Source organism: Strix aluco, chromosome 1 (genome assembly GCF_031877795.1).
Source record: "Strix aluco isolate bStrAlu1 chromosome 1, bStrAlu1.hap1, whole genome shotgun sequence".
NCBI classification, from domain to species: Eukaryota; Metazoa; Chordata; class Aves; order Strigiformes; family Strigidae; genus Strix; species Strix aluco.
The window spans coordinates 123,009,166-123,022,709 of record NC_133931.1 but is presented as its reverse complement, the minus strand read 5'-3'; the positions used below and the strand labels follow the sequence as shown (position 1 = coordinate 123,022,709).

The 13,544-nt window shown below is 39.3% G+C and overlaps 1 protein-coding gene across 10 annotated transcripts in view; it reads left to right on the top strand.

Moving 5' to 3' along the window:
- KIAA1217 (KIAA1217 ortholog) overlaps positions 1 to 13,544 on the top strand; it is a 183,201-nt gene that overhangs the window by 106,980 nt on the left and 62,677 nt on the right. Inside the window, exon 1 of one of the 10 annotated variants that reach the window (XM_074833914.1) lies at positions 5,861 to 6,021. The exons of the other annotated variants lie outside the window; for them this stretch is intronic. The gene's annotated coding sequence lies outside the window, so the exon portion shown is untranslated. Of the gene's footprint in view, positions 1 to 5,860; positions 6,022 to 13,544 lie in introns of those variants that run through there. 10 annotated transcript variants of the gene reach the window in all.

Genomic DNA, 13,544 nt, shown 5'->3' with positions numbered 1-13,544 from the left:
CAGTGGCTGAGCAGGTGTACCTAGCTTGAAGTCTATTGAAACACTTTCTAAATGACCATTTCAGATAGGAAATTCTGATAAATACCTGTTGTGGTGTAAATGGTTTTGTCTTTTCCTAAAATTTTCTGCCTGTACTGAACAAGGACTAGTATATTTGCATTTTCAAGTGAACATTTTGTATTGGGAAGCTATAGAGAAGGCGTTTGAAACCTATTCAATTTCTCTCTGTCACCGTCTCTATCTTTTGCTGGATGGTTATCCTTGATATACTTGATGCCAAGAGGGCAGGAGATGCAGCTGTGTGGCACCTCTTCCACTGTGTTACCTACAGCTAATGTTGCAGCAGGTGGTGGTGGTGAGAGGTTACACAATCTCATCTCCTCCCCACCCATCCTAGGTCTGTCCCCAGGAAACAGTACAACCAAATGAGCTCTATGGGGCCAGAAGGGAATAGCACTACTGTCCTACCTTCTTTGTGGCTTTTATGTGTGCTCTAAAGCTGATTCAACTGCGTGGAAAATTTCCTGCAAAGTGATTTGCTTAATTGTACATTTGCCTCTTGGTTTCATTATCAATTCTGAGCATGTCTCACTGCTTTATTATTAATATTTCATGTAAGCACTTCTGCTGTTTCAACAGTTTAGGGCCTCATTATTTTAGAAAGATTGCAATAGTTTATTTACAGGCACTATTCTCAACCACCTCTCATTTATGTTCTTCAATTATAAAATGGTCCTTTTGATAGGATTCTTTTGATAGGTCAGAAATCTAATTACTTGATTATTCACACTGCTGCACACACAACATGGTAGAGCAAATAGATGTGCTTCAAAGGGCTGATGTGATAGGTTTTAGTGTCTTCTTTAAGGTCCTGAAATTCTTCAATTCTAGTTATATTTCTGTAGCAGTAACTGAATGTATCTGATACATCTAATTCATATTTGAAGGCATGACATACTAGCATTGTGCATTATGACATTAATGTCATGAATGTCTCTACTGTGGCTTTCTTTGTGTGCTGTAGACCTGTTTTCAGATATAGTTAACTCCTGTGTTAGCTACGTATATTCAAAAGTAAAGATTATTTCTTTGGCCCTCTTCCAGGCATCTACTGCCTAACAGAGTTGTTTTGAACACAGGTGCTGCTTCTGTGCAAAAACTGTAATTTGTATTGCTTATTTTAAAATACTGTGTTGTATGACAGATGTGCACACTTGATATCTGGTTATGGCTGCGTTATCTCTCTTTGGCCATAACTGAAAAATAATGGTGACACAATGATGACCTTTATAGAAGTGGTGGTTGAATGGTAGAATATTGTATTTTGTTCTGCTGAAATGCCAAAGATGCCATTTTGAAATTCTGTGCATCCAACAAAACAGCTATTTTTCATTTGACTTTTCCTTTGCATTGGCAAATTTCTTGTCTTTCTGGTCTGAGAGGTGAAGTCAGAGCCAGAATGTTCATAGGGGCTTTGTGGAGAAACATGCAAAAAGTCTTCCCTTTGATCTATGTGAACTTCTGCACTTCAAAGTTATGGGCATGGAAACAAGCAATTTCTTGAGCTCTGGAAATAATGAAACCTGTTTGTCTAAGGATGTATGTCTTCTGGTTGTGTTCTTCCTTGTGCAGTACCACTCAGATCCTGACTGAGGCTTTTACCAAAGTAGAGGATTGCAATAATGGTAGAGGGTTGTAATAATGCTCTCTTCAATGCTCATCCTCCGGAGTCTAAAAAGTTGGAGCACACACTGCAACTTTTCCTCTATTCAGCAGAAGTACTGCAGGATCGTCTCGCAAATCTCTGATTTGTCAAAATTTGTAGGAACATAGTTGTCTAATGGTTTCTACCCTTTGGTTAAATCTGGTTTGGAATTTGCTTGGAGATTCACAGGTTATTAGGTCAGGGGAGGCAACCATGAATAAACAGATGGATTATCTATCCCTCTTTCCTTAGCAAACCAGATTAAAGGAAGTGGAAATGCAGGGGAACTAAGTGAGAAACATGTACATTTTATGTACTGGTATTGCATGTTACCCAAAAGATTGTGGAAAAGCCTTTGCTTCTAATTCTTCCTTTTGTGTTCTGGACAAAAAGGATCTGGGGTTTCTAATTGACAAGCAGCTGAACATGACCTGGCAGTGTGCCCAGGTGGCCAAGAAAGCCAATAGCATCCTGGCTTGTATTAGAAATAGTGTGACCAGCAGAAGTAGGGAGGTGATAGTCCCCCCGTACTCTGCACTGGTGAGGCCACACCTTGAGTATTGTGTCCAGTTTTGGGCAGCTCAATACGAGAGAGATATCGAGGTGCTGGAGCGAGTGCAGAGGAGGGCAACGAAGCTGGTGAAGGGCCTGGAGAATAAATCCTGCGAGGAGTGATTGAAGGAGCTGGGACTGTTTACTGTTTAGCTTGAGGAAGAGAAGGCTAAGGGGAGACCTCATGACTCTCTACAACTACATGAAAGGACATTGTAGAGAGGGTGGTGCTGGTCTCTTCTCACAGGTAATTAGCGATAGAACAAGAGGGAATGGCTTTAAACTGCAACAGAGGAGGTTCAGACTGGACATTAGGAAAAAATTTTTCACAGAAAGAGTGGTCAGACAGTGGAACAGGCTGCCCAGGGAGGTGGTGGAGTCACCATCCCTGGATGTGTTTAAGGGTTGTTTAGATGAGATGTTGGGGGATATGGTGTAGGGGAGAACTTTGTAAAGTAGGACTGATTGTTGGACTTGATGATCCCAAGGGTCTTTTCCAACCTGAATGATTCTATGATTCTGTGTTTGTGCATCTTTACATTGGGTAAATTGATGTTCTTCGATTTCATGTGATATATGAGTGCTAAATTCACTACGGTGGAAAGTAGGGAGTGACTCTTATAAACACTGTGCTCTGCATCGTGGTTAACTTTCAAAAAACCTACAGAAAAGCAGCTTATTATCAGACTGGTTGAAAGAACAGTATTTACAATATCATGAATTAGCCTTTGTAAGCACATTTTTCCATGGTAATATTGTGAGTGTGGTTGTATCTCCTGCCATATGTGAGTTAAGGCTTTGGAGTTTTTTTAGGTTTGGGAAAGTTTTCCCTTTACAGATCTTTCTACTGTTTGCCTTCTTGTCCCTTTGGAACCTTTATCCCTGGGTTTGATGATATTCAGGCTTCTATTCATGTGATTTATAATCATTTCCATGTAACAGACCCAAAATAATCTCAGAAAATAATGTTAGTTGCCAGCTTGGACACCTGTTTTAACTACCAAACAGATGTGAGACCTGTATAAGAATTGGCAGTAACACTTGAAGTATTAAGTATTATCCATATGGACAAGAAGACTCAGAATGTGCAAGAGGAATGTGGGGTCTGTGAGTTTCAGATCTATCAAACCGCTCAGCTTTCATGTCCATTAATTTTAATTTTCCTGGTCATCTTTCTATTTCATGCATTTTTCTGAATGAGTTCTGTTTGAGAAGACAGATTTTGCTCAGGGTCTAAGCAAGCTCTAACAGATAGTTTCTCTTGAAATCCTTCAGAGTGCCTTACTTGCTTACTGATACTGTGCCGTGGCCGTTTTACATCTTGAGCATGATTTGTTTGACAGGTCTGCCATGTTGAATGCTGTTTGAGCAAGAGGTAGCCACATAGTGCCATCTCACTGAATATTTGTGTTTGTGCTCTTTCTTTTTTTATTATTACTTCCCAAAATGTACATTGAAAATCTGTAGCAGCTATTTTCTTTGTAAAAATGTATCTTCATATTGCTGCATTTTATTAATTTATTTCTTTGCCTGAGCTTGTAACATTTATCAGCACTTTCTAGCTCTCTGTGCAACAATACTTTCTTTTGAGAAAATACTGTCTTGTGTCCAAATGTTTAGATGATCTTTTTATTCTCTCTGGCATTGGCTTGAATTCCAGTGCAAACACATGTACACAGCCATGCTGGTCTGTGCCATTAGAATTGACGTTTGTGATTTGCATAGATTTGAAGGGGAAAAAGCTTTCTCAGATTTACTAGGTGTAGGGTCTAGGTTGCCTCTTTTCTTATATTCAGCGGTGGTGTACAGAAGAACATCAGTAGATGACACTAAAGAACCAACAACAGATTTTTATATGTTGCTGAATGAATTGATTTTCTTTGGAAGTGTCACAGCTCCTTTTAGCCTGGGATGTTGCTGTGAGCCCTTGGTGACTCCAAGTGGAAGTGATTCCCCCTCTGAATGTGCATAGCATATTTTCTGTCCTCATTCCCTACACCCTCCTTTTATGGAGTGGCTAAAGGGGGAAGAATCTTAAATTATAATCTCCCCCTTCTGTCATTGCAACTTGTCTGCATTTCTGGTGGCACAGTTGGATACTAATAATGTTGGTTTATACAGTGATTTGTTTTGGGCTTAATCTGTCTGCCAATTTTGAGAATTGGGAGGGAATTTTTACTTCATAACAAACTGGTGGCTATTTTGCTTGGCAATCTTTCTCTTCCCAACCACCTGCCCTAAAGTCTGTGGATTACACTTTGTTTTAAAATGTCCCAGACCTACCATGGTTTTGCTTAATTCCCTGACTTGCATGAGACCGTAGCAGGTCAGCGCTTTATCCCAGACCTCCACTGGGTGGGTTAGGCCAGAATATCCAAAGAATGCTTGCTATGGCTGATGTTGTTTCAAAGTACACGTTGAGGTGTTTTTGATTTTTTTAGGATCTGTTTCTCCAAGAAAGAACAATTAGGGCAAGTTGAGTCAGAGCTGAGTTGGGGAAGTGGGGGATACCTGGAAACTCCACATTTTCTGAAAGTTAGAATGGCAAAAGGGTGATGTTCCTGGCAGCGATGGGGTTTTGGGCTGCTGAGGTGAGAGAGGATGAGTCAAAATGAGTTGTACAGTAAAATGAGACAGACATTTGATAAATTGGGTAAACTGTTGTGCTGAATACCTTTTATTAATGAAATTGCATAACAGCAACTTTTCATTTTTTCCCTGAAAGTGCCTGGCTAGCAGGTTGCTAACATTTTAACTCTCTGGAGTTAGATGTAATTTGTGAACTTAAAAAAACTGTACAAGTGCTAAAATCCCTCAAACAACTACCCAAGAATTTAAAACATCCAAGGAGCCTGAAATACAGTGCTGGTTTGCAGGAAAGATAGAGACATAATAAAAGCAGGATCATCCTTCTGTGTTCTTAAGGTACCTGTAAACATACATCCAGCTTCTTTGAGGTATTTAACCTCTTTTCATTGTATTGTTTGTGATCTAAATATCAGTAAACATAAATGCTGCAAATCCTGCCAAAATTACATTTGTTCATTGCATACTATGGCTAAAAAAAGTGACAGCTCCTTGAACTACATAGAGGTATTTAGAACAAAAGTATTATTGGAAAAGAATTCAAGCAATAAATTGGGTGAACGTGTTTTAGTGCTAGGATGCCTATAGGACAGAATTTATATAAGTTGCCATGTGTTTGCCTTACTGATCTTGTTACTATAAAACTTTGTTTTCTTTTGGGAAGAAAAAGAAAAAAGAAAAAGCAAACACTAATACCTCTATTATCTGATAGAGACCTTCCAAATGATACAAATCTCATCTTTCCTGCTGTTTTGCTGTCTGCTTTTTCTAATGTTCTTTTTGTCATTGAGAGGTTATGACAACATGAGCCATATTGTATTTATAAACATCACGTGTTTCCTTGATATGACTTGCAGTGTCTGCCAAACAGAACACATGGAAGAAACATTTCTCATTAGCTCAGCATTGGTTTTGGTTATACTGATTTCCGGGACAGGAAAAATGCCTTCCTTACTCAGATTTAACTTTCATACAGTAGAAAGAAAGCCTCTGAGTGTCCATGAAATCTCCTGAACAGAGACGCTGCAGCTCTTTTAGCCCACATACATTGTCTGAGGAAAAGAGAAAAAGCAGTTTATTTTAAAGTGAAGATGTAATGGCATATATTGCTGAAACTAATTCTGAATTAAAATACCTGCCAAAGTCATCTAGAAACAAAACTCACCAAGAGATGTAAGGTAAGATGATGCTTATAAATAATGAAAACTATGTAATTACTTTTCTTCTTTTTTTTTTTTCAAACTAAAAGATATTTTCAGATTAACTGGGAATTTAAATCAGAACAGTGAAAACTGTTGCTTCTTAAGCTATATGAGAAAATAAATTTCTAATTGCTCTGTAAATCACCAGACTCTACTCTCAGATTTTATGTATAGTTTCAAATCTGCATATTAAACATTAACAGTTATTTTCCAACTTGCCATTACAGATCTTGCTGAGATTTGAACAAAATATATAAAAGAAATCTCTGATATTCTGGATTTTTTTTTTACTGATACAGATTTTACTACTTTTGCTTTGAATGGGTTGTCAGTAGTTGCCAATTACTTAGACAACTACAGATCTGGAGACGCTGAGAGGTAGCTGCATCAAATCAGACTGTGATGAAAGACTGTAAATGTACCTGTTCTTTTTCATTCATATGTCCTTTGATATACAATACCAACTGCTGCATAAAGGCTAAGTTAGTGGGAAAGTGGATGGAATTTTGAGCAAAAAATAATTTTTTAATTTTAGCTACACATAAAACAATATATAAATCTCAAATGTTATCTGGCAGAAAGTTGGTCTGTTTAAAGATACAGATCCTGGGTTACAGTTGGATGGATACAGCATTGTGGCTTTTTTAATATGATGGCTGCGTGCTTTGGTGTGTTATATTTATTTCACAAACATCATACGTAAGGAATATAACCATGTAGATCCTATTACTATACCAACATTTTAAAAGATATCTTTTTTTTAAAAAAAATTTTCAAATAATGAGGATGGATTTTAAGTTTATATCAAGCTGGCCATTGAAAGAAAGTGTCATGTTCTTGATATTAAACCGTTTGGGGAACATGAGCTTGCTGCACCCATGTGGTAATCTTCTAGTTAGTCTAAGAGGAGTGTCATATGGTAGATAGCACAAACCAGTTACCTGGAAACTCCCAGAGAGTTTAATCTGTGGAAACAGATCAACTGTCAACCACAATACAGTTGTTTTAATGGCATTTTTAGGGGAGAGTTCTTTATTTCCCACTAACAGGCCTGTATTCAAGCTAGCCTGCCTTTCATGTTGAGGTTTGCTTAGAGCTTGCCCTGGAGCTGATGAAGTGACTTAATGACAACATATGATCTGTCTTGCGTGAAGGTCTCTTCAGCCATTCATTAAAATTAGAAGTCTTATCTCTCACATAAGTCTGAGGTTCTCAGGAAGAGCTTTCACTGCCTTTGGTGGGAGCCTGCCCTGAATAAAAACATAAGGATTGGAATTTGAGTCCATTTTTATTGTCTACAGGTTTTTGGTTTTATTCTTTCTCCTCCGCTTTTTACATGATGTTTCCCTGTTCCAATTCTTTAGAAGTTTTACTTTTTTTTTTTTTTTCCCACTGCCCTTGCTTTTAGTAGAACAACTTGCACTAATTTGCTGTTTACTTGAAATTCCTAAGTAGCTGGCAGTCAGATGTTGCCAGAGCTCCCTAAACACATTGACAGATGATAAAAATGCTCATGGCTGTGACCTCCCTTATTAGGAGGGGAGGTCCTCCTTTACCTCCTTTGTAAACCAGGTAGCTTATCCAAATTGCTGGAGTCCTGTAAGCCAAAGCTCTAGGACTTCCCGTTATCTTTCCGAATGAGCTGTTACTCAAACCGTGGGTAAAAATCACTTTGTGGAGGTGGATGTTTTGGTACCGTGATTCCTAGAACCCAAGTCAAGTTAGAAGCAAGGTTTTTTCTTCTTCAAACCTGCCATTTGCTTGTCATTCAGGACCTTAGCTTTCCCAAGAAGTTTTTCACAAATCCAAAATGTGATGACCTAAATGATCATGACCCAAATTCTCTGCTTTCCACGGAGTCTTCACTTCAGTGTATTATTAGTTACCTGCCTGTACATAAGCCTAAAGAATACTAAAGTTAATTAATTCTATCCCTATCTTCCTTTTAACAAAGAGGAGTTAACCAGTACTAGGTGTCTAGGAGAACAGAGCTACACATCTGAGGACCTCGATTCTTCTCCATGTTGCATTGTACTTTTTCTAATAAGGGCTCTGGAAAACTAATCAGACTTCTGAAAATATGAGCAGTAAAAATATCTTTTCTTGGATACATGTTAAGATCTGGGGTTAAAAAAAGCCTCAGCTGGCAAAAGCAAGACAGTTGCAAATATCAGCAGGCAACAGGACTCCGTGAGAAATGATGTGATGCAGAAATTATTTTTTGTGTGACTATATGCCTTTCTTACATCATTGCAAATTAGAACTCTGTGTGACTAAGTGGAAAGACTGAAAGGGTGTGTTGGGTAAAAGGACAGTCCCTCAATCACTTAATATTTACTATAGATAGCTTGACCTTAGGATAAACTAGTTTGTTTACTTCAGCCATGCTGACCAATTTGTATATTTTTTGGGGTAGAAGGAAGTAAAATGAAAAGAAAATGTAGGGTTCAAACAGTATAGGAAGAAGTTTGTGATCAAAGAAGACTCTTAATTGAGGCTCTGATAGCATCTCTAACATGGCAAAAGATGTACTTAAACTTCAAATACTACTGGGCCTTATAACTATGAGATGCAGTGCAGCTTGGACACCTACATTGCAAAATACAGTTGTGTATAAGGCTTCTGTTACCATTTCTCCTGCTGATAGTGCTGACTCCAAAACTCAGCACAACAACTTATTTCTTCAGATTTGCTATGTCCTCACATTGTAAGAAACATCTGACTACAGGTGTAAACATGGTGCCTAGGTCTTTTAACTATCAGCTGTTTTATAACATTTTTATATTTATGTCTTAACCTATTCCATATATCTGTTATAGAAATTGTATTTTGACTCAGTTGTTTGGTAATGCCAGATGAGACCAAGGGTTATGCTTTCCTTTATGTTCATTTAACCATATCAGTTTGTTCAGTTTTATTTGGCTTCAGTGCAGTGAGAAGCGACACAAATATGGAACAAAAATAAGAGCTGAGTTGTTAGTACAGCGAGTCAGAAAGCCATGCATTTATTTTGATTTATGAGTGCAGTTACTAACAGTATTTCTTTTTTTAAAGAGTAGAAATCTGATATACAGCATATTTAAACCAAATAAATATGCTGATCTGTACCAGAACTGTACGTGTTTGAAACTATTCCTTTTTTGGAAAAAAAAAGGGATGACCCCATCAGTTCAGTGGTGCCCTGAGGAAGTGCTGAAATTGAGACTCGTCTAAAGAGTTTGGCTCCCTGTATTGGTGGTGGCTGTCTGTGTTACGTACATGATGTGCTTGATCTCTTCAAGGAGAATGGGGAGGGGGGAGGCGATGCTTGCTTGGATCTTCATGAATTACATCACTCCTGTTTGTTCTCAGAAAATTCTACCTAGAAAGCAGCTGAGGAAAAGCAAAAGAAACAAACAGTTGGTTCAAAAGCAAAAGAAACAGTTGGTTTGAATGCAGCTCTAGTTATGAGGGGTGTCATAATGTTAACTTTAAAAAAGAAATCAGTAACAGCTTTTATATGTTCAGCCCAAACAGCCTAATAGCTTATGGGATGGGTGGGCCATGCTATACTGATGAGATAAATGTGGATATTGGCAAACCAATGATGTAATTATGTAAATCCGACCTTTTTAGGATTGAAATGTGTTATGTTTCAGAGTGTTTATATTTTTGTCATTTGTGATAACACCCTGAAAAATCTTGGCTGAAATGCCAAGAGGTTTCTTAGTGTACTCACCACACTATTCTGTTTGGAGAGTACACTAAGGAAGTATAGGAAAATCAAGCATGAGAGATTTATTAACTTCTCTCTGCTTAATTGGATAATTTAAACAATTTTTTTCAACTCTTACATTCCATTTGTTTGTAGGAAATGAAATACAGTCATAAATATGCAGAAATGAGTGCCTGTTCACTGATCTGGATGTTTGTCTTGCCAATCAGGAATAAAGTAATGCAGACTGGTAGTAGGGATATAGCTCAAACAATGAAATGTTACAGGGGGAATAAACCTCCACACAGAGGCACTGTAATTTCAGTCGGGTCAATGCAAAATGTGCTGCATCTCATGAATCATTTTGCTCAGATTGTCTAAAGCGTGGCTAGACTGGAAGCCTCATGGGACTGCTCTGGGTCAGACTCTACATCACCTTGTGCTCCCTTCCCTTCCAAGCAGAGTTCACCCAGTGTGTCGCCAAAGTGGTCTCATTGACAGCTAATCTGTGACAATGTCAACTAAGGAGTGTCAGCAGGTTCAGTACAGGTGTAACCAGGCTAACCCAAATATAGAGCCTGCTCCTCTAGTTAGATTTAAGCTGATGCATGTTGTAAGCTCAACATTTTATGACAAGAAGCGTTAATATTACTTTCCCCGTATCTTCCTGTTGGATTCTTGTTTTACACGTGAAAAAAGGTGGTCTTAGTCTGGGAATTGGAAGCGCCGTTGGATGTTATGATGGCCAAAGAGCTCTTGATGTGCAGGTGTGCTGGAGGTCATAAGTCTGTGTGCTCAGGGGGTTGATAACACAATGGAATTGATACAAGAAAAAGTTTTCTGAGGAGTAGGGGCTGCATGCACATATGCATGCACACACATGTGATGTCTCACCACTTGTCAGAGCTCGGTGGTGATTTCATCAAACGAGAATTTCTGTTGTCGCCCAACTAATGACCAGACACGTACAAAGAGCAACAGCCACCTCAGGATTATCTCTCAGCACTTAGTCCCACTGCACATCGAGTCTCGGAGATTCTGCACTAACACCTGACTTGTAGAGAGCTGTTATTTTCGGCAGTGTCTGAAGGAGATGAAGCTGTTTTGAACCTTAACTACATCTTCAGTGGGAATGGCTGAACTAAGTGCTAGGTTTCAAAAGCCCTTTGTAGCTTTAAAGTCCATCTCAGATATCTTTGCTTTGAATGGGAGAGTGGATTGCAAAGGCAGGTGATTGTCTAGGTTCTTTGCCCATGTCCTCAAGCATTCATGGGTCACTCCAGCTGGCATTTACCTCAAGTGCTCTGCTCACTTCTTTCTTAAAGATTACCCTCATGTTCTGACCACGCCTGCCAAAAACCTCACAAAACTTCAGAATATTAACCCAAACTAAATGTAGTCCTCTAGGCTTTAAAAAGTTTAGGCATAAGTGCTAATGGTAGGACAGAGGAAGAAGAGAATGAAGAATGGAGGTGCTTCTATATTGGTCTGTTGATAAATAAATAATGTTTATTACCAGCTTCAGGCTGGAGACCCTTAATTCTTAGCTCAGTCAAACAGGAACCACGGGCCAGGTTGGATCCACCAAGGTGGATCACAGCAAAGTCCATTGCATGGACTAGCAAGCAGCAGCTGGAATGAAGCTGCCATTATCCCTTCTAGTTATAGTATCTCAGCCTGACTTACAAAGAAGAAAAAAAAATAGAATGAAAAATAGAGCAGAGAGTGAGCTAAATAAAAAGACATATGGGCAGGCTCACTGTAGAGAATTAGGAAAAGAGTCCAATACTTGTAAGTTTAGGGTAGAAATTGCTGCCCATTGCAGTCAGTGGTGAGAGGCTGGGAATGCCAAAGGGCAGCTTGTCCCACCCAGATGTAGAGGGAATGAGCTGACTCTGGAGCGTGCCTGTCATTTAATGCAACATTAGATGAGACAAATCCTTAATACAGAGCAACTAATAGTGCCGTCTTAACTTAGGAGAGGTACTTAATGCATATATAGCTGTGATACATACTATGATACTTTCCTATAGCTAGGAAAATGTCTTTGTTTAAATCAGTAATGAAATGAGGGGGAAGCATGAGGTTTAAATTACAGGGTAGAGAGACAGACTGCAGACCTGACGTAATAGTTCAGTTTTGCAGAACCTTCTTCATGCGACTCCAGTGAGAGTTGGCTATATTTGCTCTAGTAAACTTAAAATAAATTTTGAGAGGCTTATAGAGTTCCCAGCACAGAATTTCCCACTTGTATTTGCTCACCTTTAATTTTTTAAATCCCTAAAAATCTAAAATTCCTGATTATGTTGATCTACCATCACCGAATGATAGGCCAAAAATGTACTGCTGGTATGCAAAACATATATGTATGTATGTATATGTAATGTTAATATACATGTTACAATGAAGCACTGTTCTCTTGGAGTGCAGATGCTCACTTGTGTGCTGGTTCAAAGACTTCGTATACAGGTTGCTCCACACTGCAAGCTCCAGCTGTTCTACCAAATGTGCTTCTTTGCCAGCACTGAAGCTGTAGAGCTGCCTGTCCCCTTTATAGTGGTTTGTTCTAGCTAGTAGTTATGTGCTCTGTGGTGTAGGAGGGCTTTTTGTTTGTTTGTTTGCATTTTTTTTGAAGAACTAGGGAGTTTGGAATAAGTATAAGAGAACTTTTTGGTACTTGTGTCTACCCCAAGGCATATCTATTTCACTGCATGCCTTCAGAATCAGTAAACAGAGGAAATAACAAACAGTATGTATGTTTAGGAGAAGATAGTGTAGTCTGTACATAATCTCAAATCCAGTATGTGTCAGGCAGCCAGAACTGTTCTGTTCCCTCCTTGTTTGTTTAGCTTGGCCTCCCAAATTCAAAGAGCTTCTGTAGGATTTTCAGTCTTCAGGGAAACACCACACGCTTCCTTGTAGGTATAAATACGGGCAGTGGGCTGGAAAGCTGATATGGGAAAGCTGAGGACGATTTGAAAGAGCTACTCGAGGTCATGGAGAGCAGTGTGGAGTGCTGGGTGCTGGGGTGTGTGTCACCTCGGTGCCTTTGTGAAGGACAGCAACTTGCGGGTCTGTGTTCTGCTCCCCCATTTTTGCCATGGGGAAGCAGCTGAGACTGAGGTCAGGATTGGATATGATCACTTTTCTTCCTCTGCTGAATGGAGGCAAAGCCTGGGGTTGATCTCTCTCCTTCTGTTGCAGAAGATGGATAACCACACTGAGAGTTTCTGTCATGATGCTTGCCTAAGCAGAGGGAAGATGCTGATGGTGGTTCTCCAGCTGCCTTCAAGACCCTTGTGTATCAGAGGCTGCAAATTTAGGAGATCCTGCAGACAACTCCATACATAGGTCTTTGTCCTCCTACACTGTTGGCTTCTTGGTTCAGAATTAGAAGCTGGGTGGGCTATAAGGCTGGTGAGGTGGCATGAGACCTTCCTTGGCAAAAAAAAACCCCAAACAACAAAAAACCCAAACCCAACCCAGAAAAAAACAGGAGAAAATAATGTTTCTTTTGTTATAGTGTTGTAAAAGCCATCATCAGCAAACTGCCTTGCCATTTGGATTCTGCTGGACTGAACTAACTTGTTGCACTTAAGCAAAGCCCCATTGACTCCATTGCAGTCTTTGCTCCAGAGTGCTGAGAACGAAACCAAGTCCTGAATTAGTGACAACCAATCCAACCTGTAAGTGCTTCCCTGTTTTCTGTCAAGGAAATGGTTGTTTACAGCAGTACAAGGCATTAACTGCTTAATTATTTCCATCCATGAAAGTATTATTAAGGAAATAGGAACCAAAAGAGCTG